General features: G+C 46.0%; 1 protein-coding gene across 1 annotated transcript in view; it reads right to left on the bottom strand.

The window, feature by feature from the left end:
- LOC100496293 (embryonic protein UVS.2-like) overlaps window positions 1-14,195 on the bottom strand; it is a 32,922-nt gene extending 18,727 nt beyond the window's left edge. Inside the window, exon 1 of the mRNA XM_031900462.1 lies at window positions 14,106-14,195. The gene's annotated coding sequence lies outside the window, so the exon portion shown is untranslated. The remainder of the gene's footprint in view (window positions 1-14,105) is intronic.
- Between the last annotated feature and the right edge of the window lie 1,583 nt (window positions 14,196-15,778).

Raw genomic sequence — 15,778 nt, forward strand, 5'->3', positions numbered from 1 at the left:
GCACCCCCTACCCATATGTATAAATACAAATATACAGAGAGGGAATGTTCTGGGCACACAATAAGCTGTACCCCCATACTGTACTGTCTAAGGGAAACACTATGGCACCTCCCTCCCATATGTATAAATACAAATATACAGAGAAGGAATGTTCTGGGTACACAATAAGCTGTACCCCCATACTGTACTGTCTAAGGGAAACACTATGGCACCTCCTACCCATATGTATAAATACAAATATACAGAGAGGGAATGTTCTGGGCACACAATAAGCTGTACCCCCATACTGTACTGTCTAAGGGAAACACTATGGCACCTCCCTCCCATATGTATAAATACAAATATACAGAGAAGGAATGTTCTGGGCACACAATAAGCTGTACCCCCATACTGAGAGGAGGTGTGTGAGCTCCAGACTGTGAGGAGAAAGTACCGGTACGGGCAGCATTCCATCTGTAATCGAGGTCCCCGAGCGAGCGAACACCCTGGACGACCAAGCCGAAGTTGCTGCAAAGAGTTACAGTTCTGCTGTGGAAAACGGCACTTCTGTTGCTGGGAGCTGCAGTTCAGAGGCAAGCCAGGAACCTGCTGCAAGGCACGCTGGGACCCAGGAAGGAAGCGCTGCAAGGCACGCTGGGACCCAGGAAGGAAGTGCTGCAAGGCACGCTGGGACCCAGGAAGGAAGCGCTGCAAGGCACGCTGGGACCCAGGAAGGAAGTGCTGCAAGGCATGCTGGGACCCAGGAAGGAAGTGCTGCAAGGCATGCTGGGACCCAGGAAGGAAGCGCTGCAAGGCACGCTGGGACACAGGAAGGAAGTGCTGCAAGGCATGCTGGGACCCAGGAAGGAAGTGCTGCAAGGCATGCTGGGACCCAGGAAGGAAGTGCTGCAAGGCATGCTGGGACCCAGGAAGGAAGTGCTGCAAGGCATGCTGGGACCCAGGAAAGAAGTGCTGCAAGGCATGCTGGGACCCAGGAAGGAAGTGCTGCAAGGCATGCTGGGACCCAGGAAAGAAGTGCTGCAAGGCATGCTGGGACCCAGGAAGGAAGTGCTGCAAGGCATGCTGGGACCCAGGAAAGAAGTGCTGCAAGGCATGCTGGGACCCAGGAAGGAAGTGCTGCAAGGCATGCTGGGACCCAGGAAAGAAGTGCTGCAAGGCACGCTGGGACCCAGGAAGGAAGTGCTGCAAGGCACGCTGGGACCCAGGAAGGAAGTGCCGCAAGGCACGCTGGGACCCAGGAAGGAAGTGCCGCAAGGCACGCTGGGACCAAGGAAGGAGGTGCCGCAAGGCACGCTGGGACCCAGGAAGGAAGTGCCGCAAGGCATGCTGGGACCCAGGAAGGAAGTGCCGCAAGGCACGCTGGGACCCAGGAAGGAAGTGCCGCAAGGCACGCTGGGACCCAGGAAGGAAGTGCCGCAAGGCACGCTGGGACCCAGGAAGGAAGTGCTGCAAGGCATGCTGGGACCAAGGAAGGAAGTGCTGCAGGCTGAGTGGCTATGGAGGTGGCTGAGGAGGCGCTGAGAGAGAGCCCTGAGGCTGATGCCACACGTGGCGTTTTTACGCTGCGTATTTTCGGCGGCTGAAAAACGCCTGATATCATCATCCATAGAAATAGCTTGAAAAGACGCGAAGCAAACCACACAAAGCGGAAATACGCTAGAAAACGCCTAAGCATGGATTTTTCAAGCGTAGGCCGAAATACGCCAGCACTTGCAAAGCAAGCTATTCCTTTGTGTACGCAAAGGCAGCTGGCAGACCTAGCGGAAATACGCGGCGTTTTTTGCTATTTTGCACTATTAGCACCATGGCAACAGGATTTGCTTACGTCACCAGTTCTAGGCTGAAAAACGCCATGTGTGGCTTGTGCGGTGTTTTTCGGCTGAGAAAAAACGCAGCGTAAAAACGCCACGTGTGGCATCAGCCTGAGACTGCTGCAATGGCCCAGGTAGGAGCAATGCCCCTGTGTGATGGGGGAGAGACAGCTGCCAGCAATGGCGCTGGGAAGCCAGAGACTGTGGGCTCAGCTGGGCCCAATCAGAACCAGATAATCAGGGCCCTGAGAGACATTAATATTCTGGAGGAGAAAAGGAACATTTTGGAGGGGAGTATTGATAACATGGCGGCTGGACTGGGGGCCTTAGGGGGCACAGAGAGCTAAAGCAGTTCATAAACGTGATTATATGAGTAAGGACTTGGGGGACAGTGACAGTAACATTACCAGGGTTCTGGCAGTTATAGAGCCCCGGGGAGAGGGTTTTGATAATCACAAGTGATTCCAGGAAATGGAGAAAAGTTACCTGAGAAAGTGGTTCAAACGCTCTGCTTTTCCTAAAGGGACTGTGATTCCTGCGGGTGGGAATGTGGGTCCTTCCTGTGCAGATTCCCGGGATCCATTAACTGTTTCATTGCCAGGCACTAATGTTAATATCAATACTTTGAGTGTGTCGGGTGTGAGTGCAGTGTGGCAAGCCTGCTGGGAGTACTGACATGGCTGCGGGCAGTACTGACATGGCTGCTGGGAGTACTGGCATGGCTGCTGGGAGTACTGACATGGCTGCTGGGAGTACTGACATGGCTGCGGGGAGTACTGGCATGGCTGCTGGGAGTACTGGCATGGCTGCGGGGAGTACTGGCATGGCTGCTGGGAGTACTGGCATGGCTGCGGGGAGTACTGGCATGGCTGCTGGGAGTACTGGCATGGCTGCTGGGAGTACTGACATGGCTGCGGGGAGTACTGGCATGGCTGCTGGGAGTACTGACATGGCTGCTGGGAGTACTGGCATGGCTGCGGGGAGTACTGGCATGGCTGCTGGGAGTACTGGCATGGCTGCGGGGATTACTGACATGACTGCTGGGAGTACTGGCATGGCTGCTGGGAGTACCGACATGGCTGCTGGGAGTACTGACATGACTGCTGGGAGTACCGACATGGCTGCTGGGAGTACTGACATGGCTGCACTGCTGACTGATAAAACTGTATGTGATGCTGCAGTAAGAGGGGGGGAAAGTGGTGCCACAGAGGGTGCAGGGAATCCCCCTGTAAATACCGAGAGTGAAGGGGCACAAGGGAGAAGAGGTGCTTGGGACGGTAAGAGACTGTTTGGGCAGAATGTCTCTATGGCGGGTGAGAGTGCTGCCAGTAGGAGGAAGAATGCAGTGATGATCAAGTGGGTGAAGGAGAGGGGTGAGTTCCCGGGGCAGGTTTGTAGCCAGGAATCAAACAACCCCTGGGTTTTACCCCTGCAGACGTGTTTGGGCTGATAAGTGTCACAGACACTGAGTTTGATCTCAGCTTCAAACTGTCTCAGGGGTTGGATGATTTCTGGCGCAGGTATGAGGGTAAGAGAGGCGCCCCAGAGTGGGAGGGGTTTAGGGTGACCCCAGTCTCCAGGCTGATCTGGCTAAAGAGACACCGTTCTGCCCCCCTTTACCCCACTGTATGATGGGGAGGATTTCTGGGTGGGGGGTTGGAAGGTGCAGGTCAAACTGCACAGGAATTTCCCCAAGCTCCTCCCTAATTCCTTCTTTATTGGGAAGGGGCGTTTGCTTCTACCCCGGCCAAGCCAGGGTGTGTTTCAAGTGCGGCTCAAACAGGCACTTTGCAGTTAAATGCCCAGTTGTAAAGTGCGCCCTCTGTGGTGAGACTGGGCACCCCAGTACGGAATGCCAGAAACTCCGCTGCAATTTGTGCTTAAAGTTAGGCCCCGCCCACAACTCTTTCCCCGATGCCTGGCACAATATGGTTGCGGAATGTTCTTTGGAAGGACAGGAAGAGAGAGAGAGAGAGAGAAAAGAGAGCGGGGAGGAGAGTCAGGGGGAGTCCCCAGGGGAGGAGGTGATGGTTGCCCTGGAGGGGGCAGAGAGTACCCCAAAAGAAGGAGTGATGCAGGGGGTGGGGGCAGAAGCAGAATAGGCTCTAAAGATGCGCAGTGGTGCGGCAGCTCTGTATATTGTTATATCTGTCATGTGATTTTATTCTGGTGCTTTTTATTGGTTAATAATGTGATGCTTTTTTGCTTCTGAAATGTTTATGATTTGCTTGTAATGTTTATACATTCAATAAAATACCTACCCATATGTATAAATACAAATAAATAAATACACAATAAGCTGTACCCCCATACTGTACTGTCTATGGTAAACACTATGGCACCTCCTACCCATATGTATAAATACAAATATACAGAGAAGGAATGTTCTGGGCACACAATAAGCTGTACCCCCATACTGTACTGTCTAAGGGAAACACTATGGCACCTCCTACCCATATGTATAAATACAAATATACAGAGAAGGAATGTTCTGGGCACACAATAAGCTGTACCCCCATACTGTACTGTCTAAGGGAAACACTATGGCACCCCCTACCCATATGTATAAATACAAATATACAGAGAAGGAATGTTCTGGGCACACAATAAGCTGTACCCCCATACTGTACTGTCTAAGGGAAACACTATGGCACCTCCTACCCATATGTATAAATACAAATATACAGAGAAGGAATGTTCTGGGCACACAATAAGCTGTACCCCCATACTGTACTGTCTAAGGGAAACACTATGGCACCTCCTACCCATATGTATAAATACAAATATACAGAGAAAGAATGTTCTGGGCACACAATAAGCTGTACCCCCATACTGTACTGTCTAAGGGAAACACTATGGCACCTCCTACCCATATGTATAAATACAAATATACAGAGAAGGAATGCTCTGGGCACACAATAAGCTGTACCCCCATACTGTACTGTCTAAGGGAAACACTATGGCACCTCCTACCCATATGTATAAATACAAATATACAGAGAAGGAATGTTCTGGGCACACAATAAGCTGTACCCCCATACTGTACTGTCTAAGGGAAACACTATGGCACCTCCTACCCATATGTATAAATACAAATATACAGAGAAAGAATGTTCTGGGCACACAATAAGCTGTACCCCCATACTGTACTGTCTAAGGGAAACACTATGGCACCTCCTACCCATATGTATAAATACAAATATACAGAGAAGGAATGTTCTGGGCACACAATAAGCTGTACCCCCATACTGTACTGTCTAAGGGAAACACTATGGCACCTCCTACCCATATGTATAAATACAAATATACAGAGAAAGAATGTTCTGGGCACACAATAAGCTGTACCCCCATACTGTACTGTCTAAGGGAAACACTATGGCACCTCCTACCCATATGTATAAATACAAATATACAGAGAAGGAATGTTCTGGGCACACAATAAGCTGTACCCCCATACTGTACTGTCTAAGGGAAACACTATGGCACCTCCTACCCATATGTACAGGCCCGGATTTGTGGCGAGGCCACAAAGGCCCGGGCCTAGGGCGGCACAAACTTAGGGGCGGCATGCCGGGGATTGGGGATCTCTCCCCAATGCTCCGTATGGGACCTTTACTGTTCACGCATGCATGCTCGGCAGCGAGGGGGTTTGCGCATGCGCGCGCGTGCGAGGGGGGTTGGGGGCCGAAGAATTGGGGAGTTTATCACTATTTGAAATGTTTACTATTTTTATAGTATAAGTAAACATTTTGTTTTAGTTTTTTTTGTCATACCATCTCAAGTTTAATGTTCATAGAAGGTTACAATTGTTTGGATCAGCTCCAGACGAAATAATGGAGATTAAGGAGCTGACTATTCAGTAGACGTGTGTTTGGGCTTGAGGGGAAGGGGTGGATCTATACATACGGGTGGTATCTGGAGTGATTGTCTAATTATTTTTAATTCTTCCCTATCAGCTATCAGTGGGTGAAATAACCCACTAATGAATGCTGCCATGGATAGCCAGGAAAAGAAAATTCCGGTAAGTTGGTATTGAATTTTCCCTTTTACCGGTCTGTGTAATTGCCACTGAAGGCAGTATCCGTGTTTGTCCTTATCTTTCCTCTAGATCTGACTCTTGACACAAAGTAGCAGGTGTCCGTTACCTTCCAGGTCAGCTGGTATCTGCTACATGTTTTTAGGAGTCAGAACTAGAAGTGCAGAGAATATAAAAGGGACCTAGATCTTCTAGAGCAGGATGGTTCCAATCAGAAATTGATGGGCTACAGCCTGCATTAAACACCGATATACTGAGGGCTGCTGTTATAATCATGGGCCCTCGCCTACAGGCGCCACAGTCAGCTGGATGTTAAGTAGACCAATGAAAAAAAAAATGTCTGCACCCTGATAGTTATCCCCCTGATTCGCCCCAGGAATACCCCCAATTTTGAGTCTCCGTTGACCCCTCCTCTGCCTTGGGGCCCCTGACTGGAGCACCTACTTAATGGTGTCCTGTGCATGCTGGGAACTGTAGTCTAGCATTATCAGGGGCAGAGATAATCCAAAAGCAATATCATCCAACAACATCATTTTTCCCCAGCCTGCCCTATGAGCTATTGACTCCCTGCTCTTTGATCACGTGATCAGCCCCGGGGGGAATTTAGCTTTATATCCACCCATATAATATTTGATAACATTTATGGTTCAACAAACAATCGTCTAAAGCAGTGCTGCCCAGTCTGAAGTCAACTGTTGCAACTACAACTCCCAGCAGACTTAGTAGTGTGCAGTGTTTTAGCAATATCTGTAAGGCCGCAGGCTGTAGAGCTACAAGATATTATTGCCAGAACTGGAAAAGAAAATTGCAGACTACTGAGTGTAGCAAATGATAGAAGCCATGCAGCGCCATCAGGTGGCTGAAAAGGGGTATTGCCACAGAGGCAGATAGGATGTGAGTCTTCCAGTAAAGGGGATATAAACCCAGCCATGATGCTGTCCCACTGTGCCCCCTAGTTTTACTTTACCCCTTTAAAGGGTTTTATATCCCCTTTAAATATATTTAGTTACAATACTGACCTACACAGGGCATTGCAGGGAATTATTCTCAAAATGTGACCTTGTCTGATGTGAGAGCAGCGCTCCCGTGTGGTTATCCTCTGTACAACAGCTCAGCCCTGCACAGCTGATCCACCCAAGAAACTTTTTATTCACATTTCCCCCAACATATGATGCCAATAGAATAAAAATATGCAATATTAAAGTATAAATAAGTACATTTGTCTGGAAGCCTATATTTGCTGGGGGTTGCAGGGAGTTGTTATTCAAGAGCTGCTGAATGGAGGGGCGTGCAGGTTGGACACCCTGGAATATATATTTATAAATACTGGGCAAATTTGCACCTGGGTAGTTACCCATGGCAACCAATCAGATGTTTGATTTCATTGTTCTACTTCCAGCTGGTTCAAAAAAGCGAATCACTGATTGGTTGCTATGGCTTACTGCCCAGGTGGAAATTTGCCCAGTGTTTATAAATGATCTGTTGTTGGCTCCGCCAACTTTTCTAAATTTGGGACACTATAGGGCGAAGAAATGTGGAGAGTTTGGGTGTTGTACCCCTACTGTAGGAGGAGTAGCGTTTAGAAAATGGGGGCGCTAAGAATAATAATAATAATAATAACTAGAGAGGTACATTTCCTTAAGAAAATGTGAGTGGTGCTTGCCGTGGCAAAACTCGTGCCCCAATATTACAATGTTTCACACTTCACAATGTTTCACACTTCAGTGTTGCTGAAACATTAAAATCATCATTGCCCCTGCAGGGGCAATTAACCGCCCACCCCTCAGAAAATTCATAACACCCTATTCCTGAATAAGCCGCACGGTTTGACACCTCATTCATGGGTCTACGACAAATGGTGGTTAATTGCCCCCTGCTGGGGCAATTAACCGCCCACCCCTCAGAAATGTCAGAGCACCGCATTCCCGAATAAGCCGCACGGTTTGACACCTCATTCATGGGTCTATGACAAACGGTGGTTAATTGCCCCTGCTGGGGCAATTAACCGCCCACCCCTCAGAAAAGTCATAACACCCTATTCCCGAATAAGCCGCACGGTTTGACACCTCATTCATGGGTCTATGACAAACGGTGGTTAATTGCCCCTGCTGGGGCAATTAACCGCCCACCCCTCAGAAAAGTTATAACACCCTATTCCCGAATAAGCCGCACGGTTTGACACCTCATTCATGGGTCTACGACAAATGGTGGTTAATTGCCCCCTGCTGGGGCAATTAACCGCCCACCCCTCAGAAAAGTCATAGCACCCCATTCCCGAATAAGCCGCACAGTTTGACACCTCATTCATGGGTCTATGACAAACGGTGGTTAATTGCCCCTGCTGGGGCAATTAACCGCCCACCCCTTAGAAAAGTCATAGCACCCCATTCCCGAATAAGCCGCACGGTTTGACACCTCATTCATGGGTCTACGACAAACGGTGGTTAATTGCCCCCTGCTGGGGCAATTAACCGCCCACCCCTCAGAAAAGTCAGAGCACCGCATTCCCGAATAAGCCGCACGGTTTGACACCTCATTCATGGGTCTACGACAAACGGTGGTTAATTGCCCCCTGCTGGAGCAATTAACCGCCCACCCCTCAGAAAAGTCATATCACCCCATTCCCGAATAAGCAGCACGGTTTGACACCTTATTCATGGGTCTACGACAAACGGTGGTTAATTGCCCCCTGCTGGGGGCAATTAACCAACCACCCCTTAGAAAAGTCATATCACCCCATTCCCGAATAAGCCGCACGGTTTGACACCCTATTCATGGGTCTACAACAAACGGTGGTTAATTGCCCCCTGCTGGGGCAATTAACCGCCCACCCCTCAGAAAAGTCAAAACACCCCATTCCCGAATAAGCCGCACAGTTTGACACCTCATTCATGGGTCTACGACAAACGGTGGTTAATTGCCCCCTGCTGGGGCAATTAACCACCTACCCCTCAGAAAAGTCAAAACACCCCATTCCCGAATAAGCCGCACGGTTTGACACCTCATTCATGGGTCTACGACAAACGGTGGTTAATTGCCCCCTGCTGGGGCAATTAACCGCCCACCCCTCAGAAAAGTCAAAACACCCCATTCCCGAATAAGCCGCATGGTTTGACACCTCATTCATGGGTCTACGAGAAACGGTAGTTAATTGCCCCCTGCTGGGGCAATTAACCGCCAACCCCTCAGAAAAGTCATAGCACCCCATTCCCGAATAAGCCGCATGGTTTGACACCTCATTCATGGGTCTACGACAAACGGTGGTTAATTGCCCCCTGCCGGGGCAATTAACTGCCCACCCCTCAGAAAAGTCATATCACCCCATTCCCGAATAAGCCGCACGGTTTGACACCTCACCCTGCTGGGGCAATTAACCGCCCACCCCTCAGAAAAGTCAGAGCACCGCATTCCCGAATAAGCCGCATGGTTTGACACCTCATTCATTGGTCTATGACAAACGGTGGTTAATTGCCCCTGCTGGGGCAATTAACCGCCCACCCCTCAGAAAAGTCATAACAACCAATTCCCGAATAAGCCGCATGGTTTGACACCTCATTCATGGGTCTACGACAAACGGTGGTTAATTGCCCCCTGCTGGGGCAATTAAACCGCCCACCCCTCAGAAAAGTCAGAGCACCGCATTCCCGAATAAGCCGCACGGTTTGACACCTCATTCATGGGTCTACGACAAACGGTGGTTAACTGCCCCCTGCTGGGGCAATTAACTGCCCACCCCTCAGAAAAGTCATAGCACCCCATCCCCGAGTAAGCCGCACGGTTTGACACCTCATTCATGGGTCTACGACAAACGGTGGTTAATTGCCCCCTGCTGGGCCAATTAACCTCCCACCCCTCAGAAAAGTCATATCACCCCATTCCCGAATAAGCCGCACGGTTTGACACCTCATTCATGGGTTACGACAAACTAGTTATTCGCCAAAATCCCCATTATAAGTCAATGGGGCAAATTTGGGGACCACTCTTGCCCCGGGGGTAAAACTTATACCCTTGTGCGGGGTATCTTCTGACACAGGTTGCAAACCTCTTCAAATGTGGTAAATTTCACGTTTCTAACCAATTCCCTCTCTGCGCTACAATCCCTCACAGTCGGCCTCAATGTTAAGTCAATGGGATTTATTATACAGACATTAACCCATCGCTGCCTGTGCAGGAATACAGATCTGCCATTTCAACTGCCATCTGTAACATGACACCCATTCCCAGCTGGGGCTGGTCACGTGACATTGTTATTCCAACCCTATGTAACTATATGTGTGTAACCCACATTCCCAGGCCCCAGTTGCACGTGTGATGTCACAATGGTTTGAACCTCAGAAAGGTTGGAGTCAATGTAATTAGTGTTTGTTGTGAGTGATGTCGTTGTGATGTCACAATGTCACAGTCAAAGTGCCCAAGCAGCGGCCAAACTGGCTCATTCTTGATCAGGTGACTGAGGTAGGTGGAGCTCTAGGGGTGTTGGTGCCAACGTTAGCAGGAATAAGAGATAATAATAACGAATCAGTTTAATACTGGCGCTGTGGGGGCTTTGGTGTATTTTATTTTCACAATGGCACAAAAGTTTGGCAACAATTTGTCAAAAAACTTGATGCACCTGTGAAAAGTAATGTTGCGCGTCGTGTTTCTGTGCGTCTTTTTTCATGTTTTGAAGATTTTTCGCTGTTTCACTTTTTTTGACAGTTTCACTCATTTATCTCTCACTAATTACTGTAACTAAAGGGATGTTTCTGTTTGTCTCCATAGAGAGAAATTGGTGCGAAAATGTTCCGAAGGTTGATTTCGTGGTTGCCTTGTGTGCCGAGGGTAACAACTGTATTCTTTTTACTCTAATATCCCACATTTAGTGCTATTCATAGCCTTGCTATATACAGGTATAGGATCTGTTATCCAGAATGGTCGGGATCTGGCGCTTTCCGGATAAGGGATCCTTCCGTAATTTGTATCTCCATACCTTAAGTCTACTAAAAAATTATTTAAACCCAATAGGGCTGTTCTGCCCCAATAAGGGGTAATTATATCTTAGTTGGGATCAAGTACAGGTACTGTATTATTATTACAGAGAAAAGGGAATCATTTAACCATTAAATAAACCCAATAGGGCTGTTCTGCCCCAATAAGGGGTAATTATATCTTAGTTGGGATCAAGTACAGGTACTGTTTTATTATTACAGAGAAAAGGGAGTCATTTTTAAAAATTAGAATTATTTGCTTATAATGGAGTCTATGGGAGATGGGCTTTCTGTCATTTGGAACGTTCTGGATAACGGGTTTCTGGATAAGGGATCCTATACCTGGAATATAATAAAGTATAACAGCAGCTCCACTGAAAACATAATAGGTTGTGTGCTTCTATGGCACGGCCTATTGAAAATTAATTTGATGCGACTGGGAAACAATTCGCCAATGGCAAAATGCAAAAATTCACTGCGAATCCATGCCTGGCGCAAAAAATTCGCTCATCATTAATCTATATATTTGGACATTTTATTTTAACTGAGGTCAGTTTGATCGTTATTGTAGGGAGACCAGATCACTTGAAAGTTCAGGGACACGTCTAATAAATACATGTTGCAGGGCAGCACTGATTGCGGTTTCAGACGTGAATTCCCAAGGGATCTGCTCGCCCTATTGTATTGCTGAATTCATTCTACTTTGCCCATTTGCTCATTTCTTTTTTTATTATTCTTTACTAGAAACGACGGAATAAACCAGCGAGCGAATTCGTTGCGGTAAGCAGAGAATAACCAATTCACTCAGTATAAAATTCCCACGTTACTGACTATTTGCCCTATTCCAGCCATTGCATTTACAATCTGTTTGCCTTTTTCTCATTTATTTTTGTAATAAAACGTGTTTTTATTCTTCCTAGATTGAAAAAGATGAAGCCGATGTGGTCGTCGTGGTAAGCAGGGAGGAACTGGTTAACACAATATAATGATCACACTTTGCTCACTATTTGTGCTTTTCCAGCCATTTCATTTACTATTATTTTTGGCCATTTTTGCTCGTTTATTCTTGTAATAAAACATGATTTTATCCTTCCTAGAACCACCAAGACGAACCCGCCGGCGACATCATTGTGGTAAGCAGCAATTTGGCCAAATGTAAAAAACACAACTTTCCGGGGTTATTTGTGTTATTGAAACCTTATTATTTACTGACCTATAGATTTATATGTGACTTTGTCACAGGCCCTTAATAACGCTGAGAATTTACTGGTATATTCACTACTGACCCCATTCCCCCATCATTTCTACTTTCCCACTTTTATATCTAAATCTACAAAATCATTCATTACCACAAACCATATCTGGCACATTCTATAACATATCAATATATATAATAGATTATTATTGGCTGAAACCCTTTTCAATATGTTTGGTTCCCTGGCAAGAGACAGCCCCTTCCCCTTTGAATTCATATCAGAATAAATTCATGTACAGACTGCATTTATTTATACACATGAATGATATCTTCTCAAAAGCACTTTTTCCCCCAGTACTAAACATATCTTTAGTCATTTTGTGCCTTATATAGATCTTGATAGATGATAGGCCGTTAATTCTATAAAATAACATCACTTTGTTTATCTCATTCCCAGGCTCTTCCGGAGACCACCACCTGCCTGGTAAGCAGAAAAGGAGTTGACACCCTACATTATTGTTTGTTTTTATGAATCGCACCTTTTTAGACCTAAAAATAGAGTATTTTACTAATTACACAATATTTCTGTAATTTACCAAGTGTAAAAACCCTAATAGAAAATGACGCAATCTAAAAGCTGTCAGTGGGAGCCGCGCTGGGCAAATTGTAGCCTTTATTGAATATTTGGCTCAAGGGGTTTCCATGATTTGTATTGTTTGTAAGCACATGGAAATTCTTGTGAAAATGAGGTTTGAAGTTTTTGGTGAAAAATCCAGAAATGTGTGAATCTGATTTATTTTCCTCTCTTAATCAGGTTCCGTCGGTTGGATGTGGCATTGACATCTGCCCAGAGCCGCCGACCCCTGAGACCAACATCTGCCAGGTAAGTAGTAGAGGAACTATTTTATTTGCTGAAACTGAGTTAATTAATGATAATGAGCTACAGAACTATAGTAAGTTGATCCCATAACTAATCGTATCGCTCTTCATCAGGAGGAACCAGAGCAGATTGCTGAGCCTGGCGAGGAGATTGAGGTAAGCATAAAGGTGCCCATACACTATAAGATCCGCTCGCTTGGCGATGTCGCCAAGCAAGTGGATCTTCACCCGGTATCCCCACCTACGGGTGGGCGATATCGGGTAGCAAGAAACTTAAAAAAAAAATAATCCGATCGTTTGGCCCTGGGGCCAAACGATCAGATTACATTTGTGGTTATGGGGCAGTCGGTTCGGGGACCGCATCAACGAGCCGATACGGTCCCCGATCCGACTGGATTTTCTAACCTGGCCGATCGAGATCTGGCCAATTTCAGGCCAGATATCGGTCAGGCAGGCCGCTCTGTTCTGCCCATACACGGGCCGATTAGCTGCCGAATCGGTCCAAGGGACCCATATCGGCAGCTATAGTTGGCCCGTGTATGGGGACCTTTAGGCTAATAGAGAGGGATAAATACAAATCAAAGTCCCTTATCAGCCAATCGGCTTATTTACAACAGAAATCATACAACCTCGCTCATCTCTTTCATTTCCCTTTCTTACCCAGGAGCGCCCAGAAACACCCGGGGCTCAGACTCGCCGGGTAAGAAGGAATAATTGTTTCTGCTCTCTTACACTTTAGCAGCCATATTAATGTCATTCCTACCGTGTCCCTTTGTGATATTTATACCCTGTCTTAGAATCCTCATTACTACATTGAATTGATCTGATCTGGGCCTTTTCTATTTCTTAACCAGGAGGAACCAGCAGACAATCCCACTGACAATAACACCTGTCAGGTAAGTAAAGGGAAGGGAGACATATTGTGAAAATGGCGCCACTCAGTATTGTATTACTTTCCTTTATACAAGTTTTATCTCAGAATGATTTATGGGGCTAAATTAATACAATATTATTCTTTCTTTCCCCCAAAACTAGGAGGGAGCAGGCGACGCTCTGCCGCAGGTAAGCAGCAATGGGCACAATATGTTACGTTTATATGTTGTGTTGCGCTGCAATAAGGAGTTTAACTGAACTGAGTTTAATCCCCTTTTTCTGTATTCCCATTAGGACTGTCAGGAGCCTGAAAAGAGCATTGGCGACGTAAGCAGAAAAAATACCTTTTACAAACTTTGCGTTCAGTTGCGCTGTGAAATAGTTGTTTCTGATCTTCTTTCTTTTTTATCCAGGAAGAACACCATCATTCGTCGTCATTCCCCTTCCACCATTGCTATCACTGCAAGGTAAGCAGAAAATAATCAATGAATGGAAAAGTGCAATTAAAGACATTGTAAAGATTTGTTTTATCATATTCTGTACTGATCTGAGTTTTCTTATCTTAACCAGGAGAATCGAAGGGGCATGCCTCCGTGTCAGCCCATCAGACTCTTTGGGGTAAGCAGCAAAGACAATTATATTACAATTTCAATCCCGGCATCAGATCGCCCTACAGAACATTCACTTTAGCATCTTCTCTAGGGAACTGAGTTAATGTAGTTCTGTGGGGCTGAATTAATGGGAATAGTTTTATAGGTTGGGTTAGACTGCAACACGCAGACTGTCGTCTAAAGATTGTAACTGACTTTATTTTTAATCCCCTTTTCCTGTCTTTTCAACAGCCAACATCATCGGAGGAATCCAGTGACAGTGACCATTCCTGTCACTGTGAGGTAAGCAGAAAATAATCAATGAACGGATGAAAGTGCAATTAATGAAATGTTAAAGATTTGTTTTATCATATTCTGTACTGATCGGAGTTGATCTCATAAAATAATGTTTTCTTATCTTAACCAGGAGAACCGAAGGGACATGCCCCCATTCGAGCCCTATTTTGATTCTGGGGAGTCATCAGGGGAGAGCAGTGACAGTGTAAGCAGAAAAAGAAAACTGTTACAAACTTTGTATTCATTTGCCCTGTGAAATATTCATTTTTCATCTTCTCTCTTTTATAACCAGGATGAACAACTGAGCGAGGAGGGAGCCCCCTCCGAGCTAATCTGGATGAGCTCTCTGAGCTCCTTGTTCTTTGTGTGAGGTAGGGATAATATTACCTACTGTACCCATTATATATATTACTGGCTCATTTGTTGGGGAATTGGTTAGTTCTTCTACATTGAATAAACTCACATATCAAATTCTCTTCTTATTTATTAATATGGAAAACTCTTTCACATAAAAAAAACTCAAATACCTCGAATTAACTAATTTGTAAAAAATATGGCACGACTTTGCCCAGGGCAACTCCCATTTACTTCTATATAAACTCACTCGCATTTAGATGGTGAAGTTTTACATTGGAGTTTTAAGGTTTTTTGCACTTAATAACAGACATTTGAGTTTTCGAAGCATAATTCCAATTTGAGGTTCTTTGAGCGCAAAATATCTTAAATTGTGAAAAAAAAATCAAACTCGAACTATTTATAAATTCCCCATATATGTGAGAACCCGACTAAAATGTTACCTAAGATAATGGTACCCCAACAATGAATTATTCCTTGTCCTTTATATATTTATTTCAACATTTTATCTAATACACTGAATTCATATGATAAATCCTTTTTCTCTTCCTCAGGTGGCGCAAAAACATCTGCCGAGCTGTAACACCTGCTCTATCTAGTAGAATTAGGTCTGAAGCAACTGGACTTTTCCCAGTTCATCTTGGAAACGTTTCCCCAACACATCCGCGCGGCTTCTTCAGTTCAGATGGCAGGTAGGGAATTCCCCGGCACTTGAACCCTTGAGGGTAGTACACTCACAGACATCCAATCACAATGGTTCTATTGAACGTATTCAG

Source organism: Xenopus tropicalis, chromosome 4, assembly GCF_000004195.4.
Source record: "Xenopus tropicalis strain Nigerian chromosome 4, UCB_Xtro_10.0, whole genome shotgun sequence".
Classification (NCBI taxonomy): Eukaryota; Metazoa; Chordata; class Amphibia; order Anura; family Pipidae; genus Xenopus; species Xenopus tropicalis.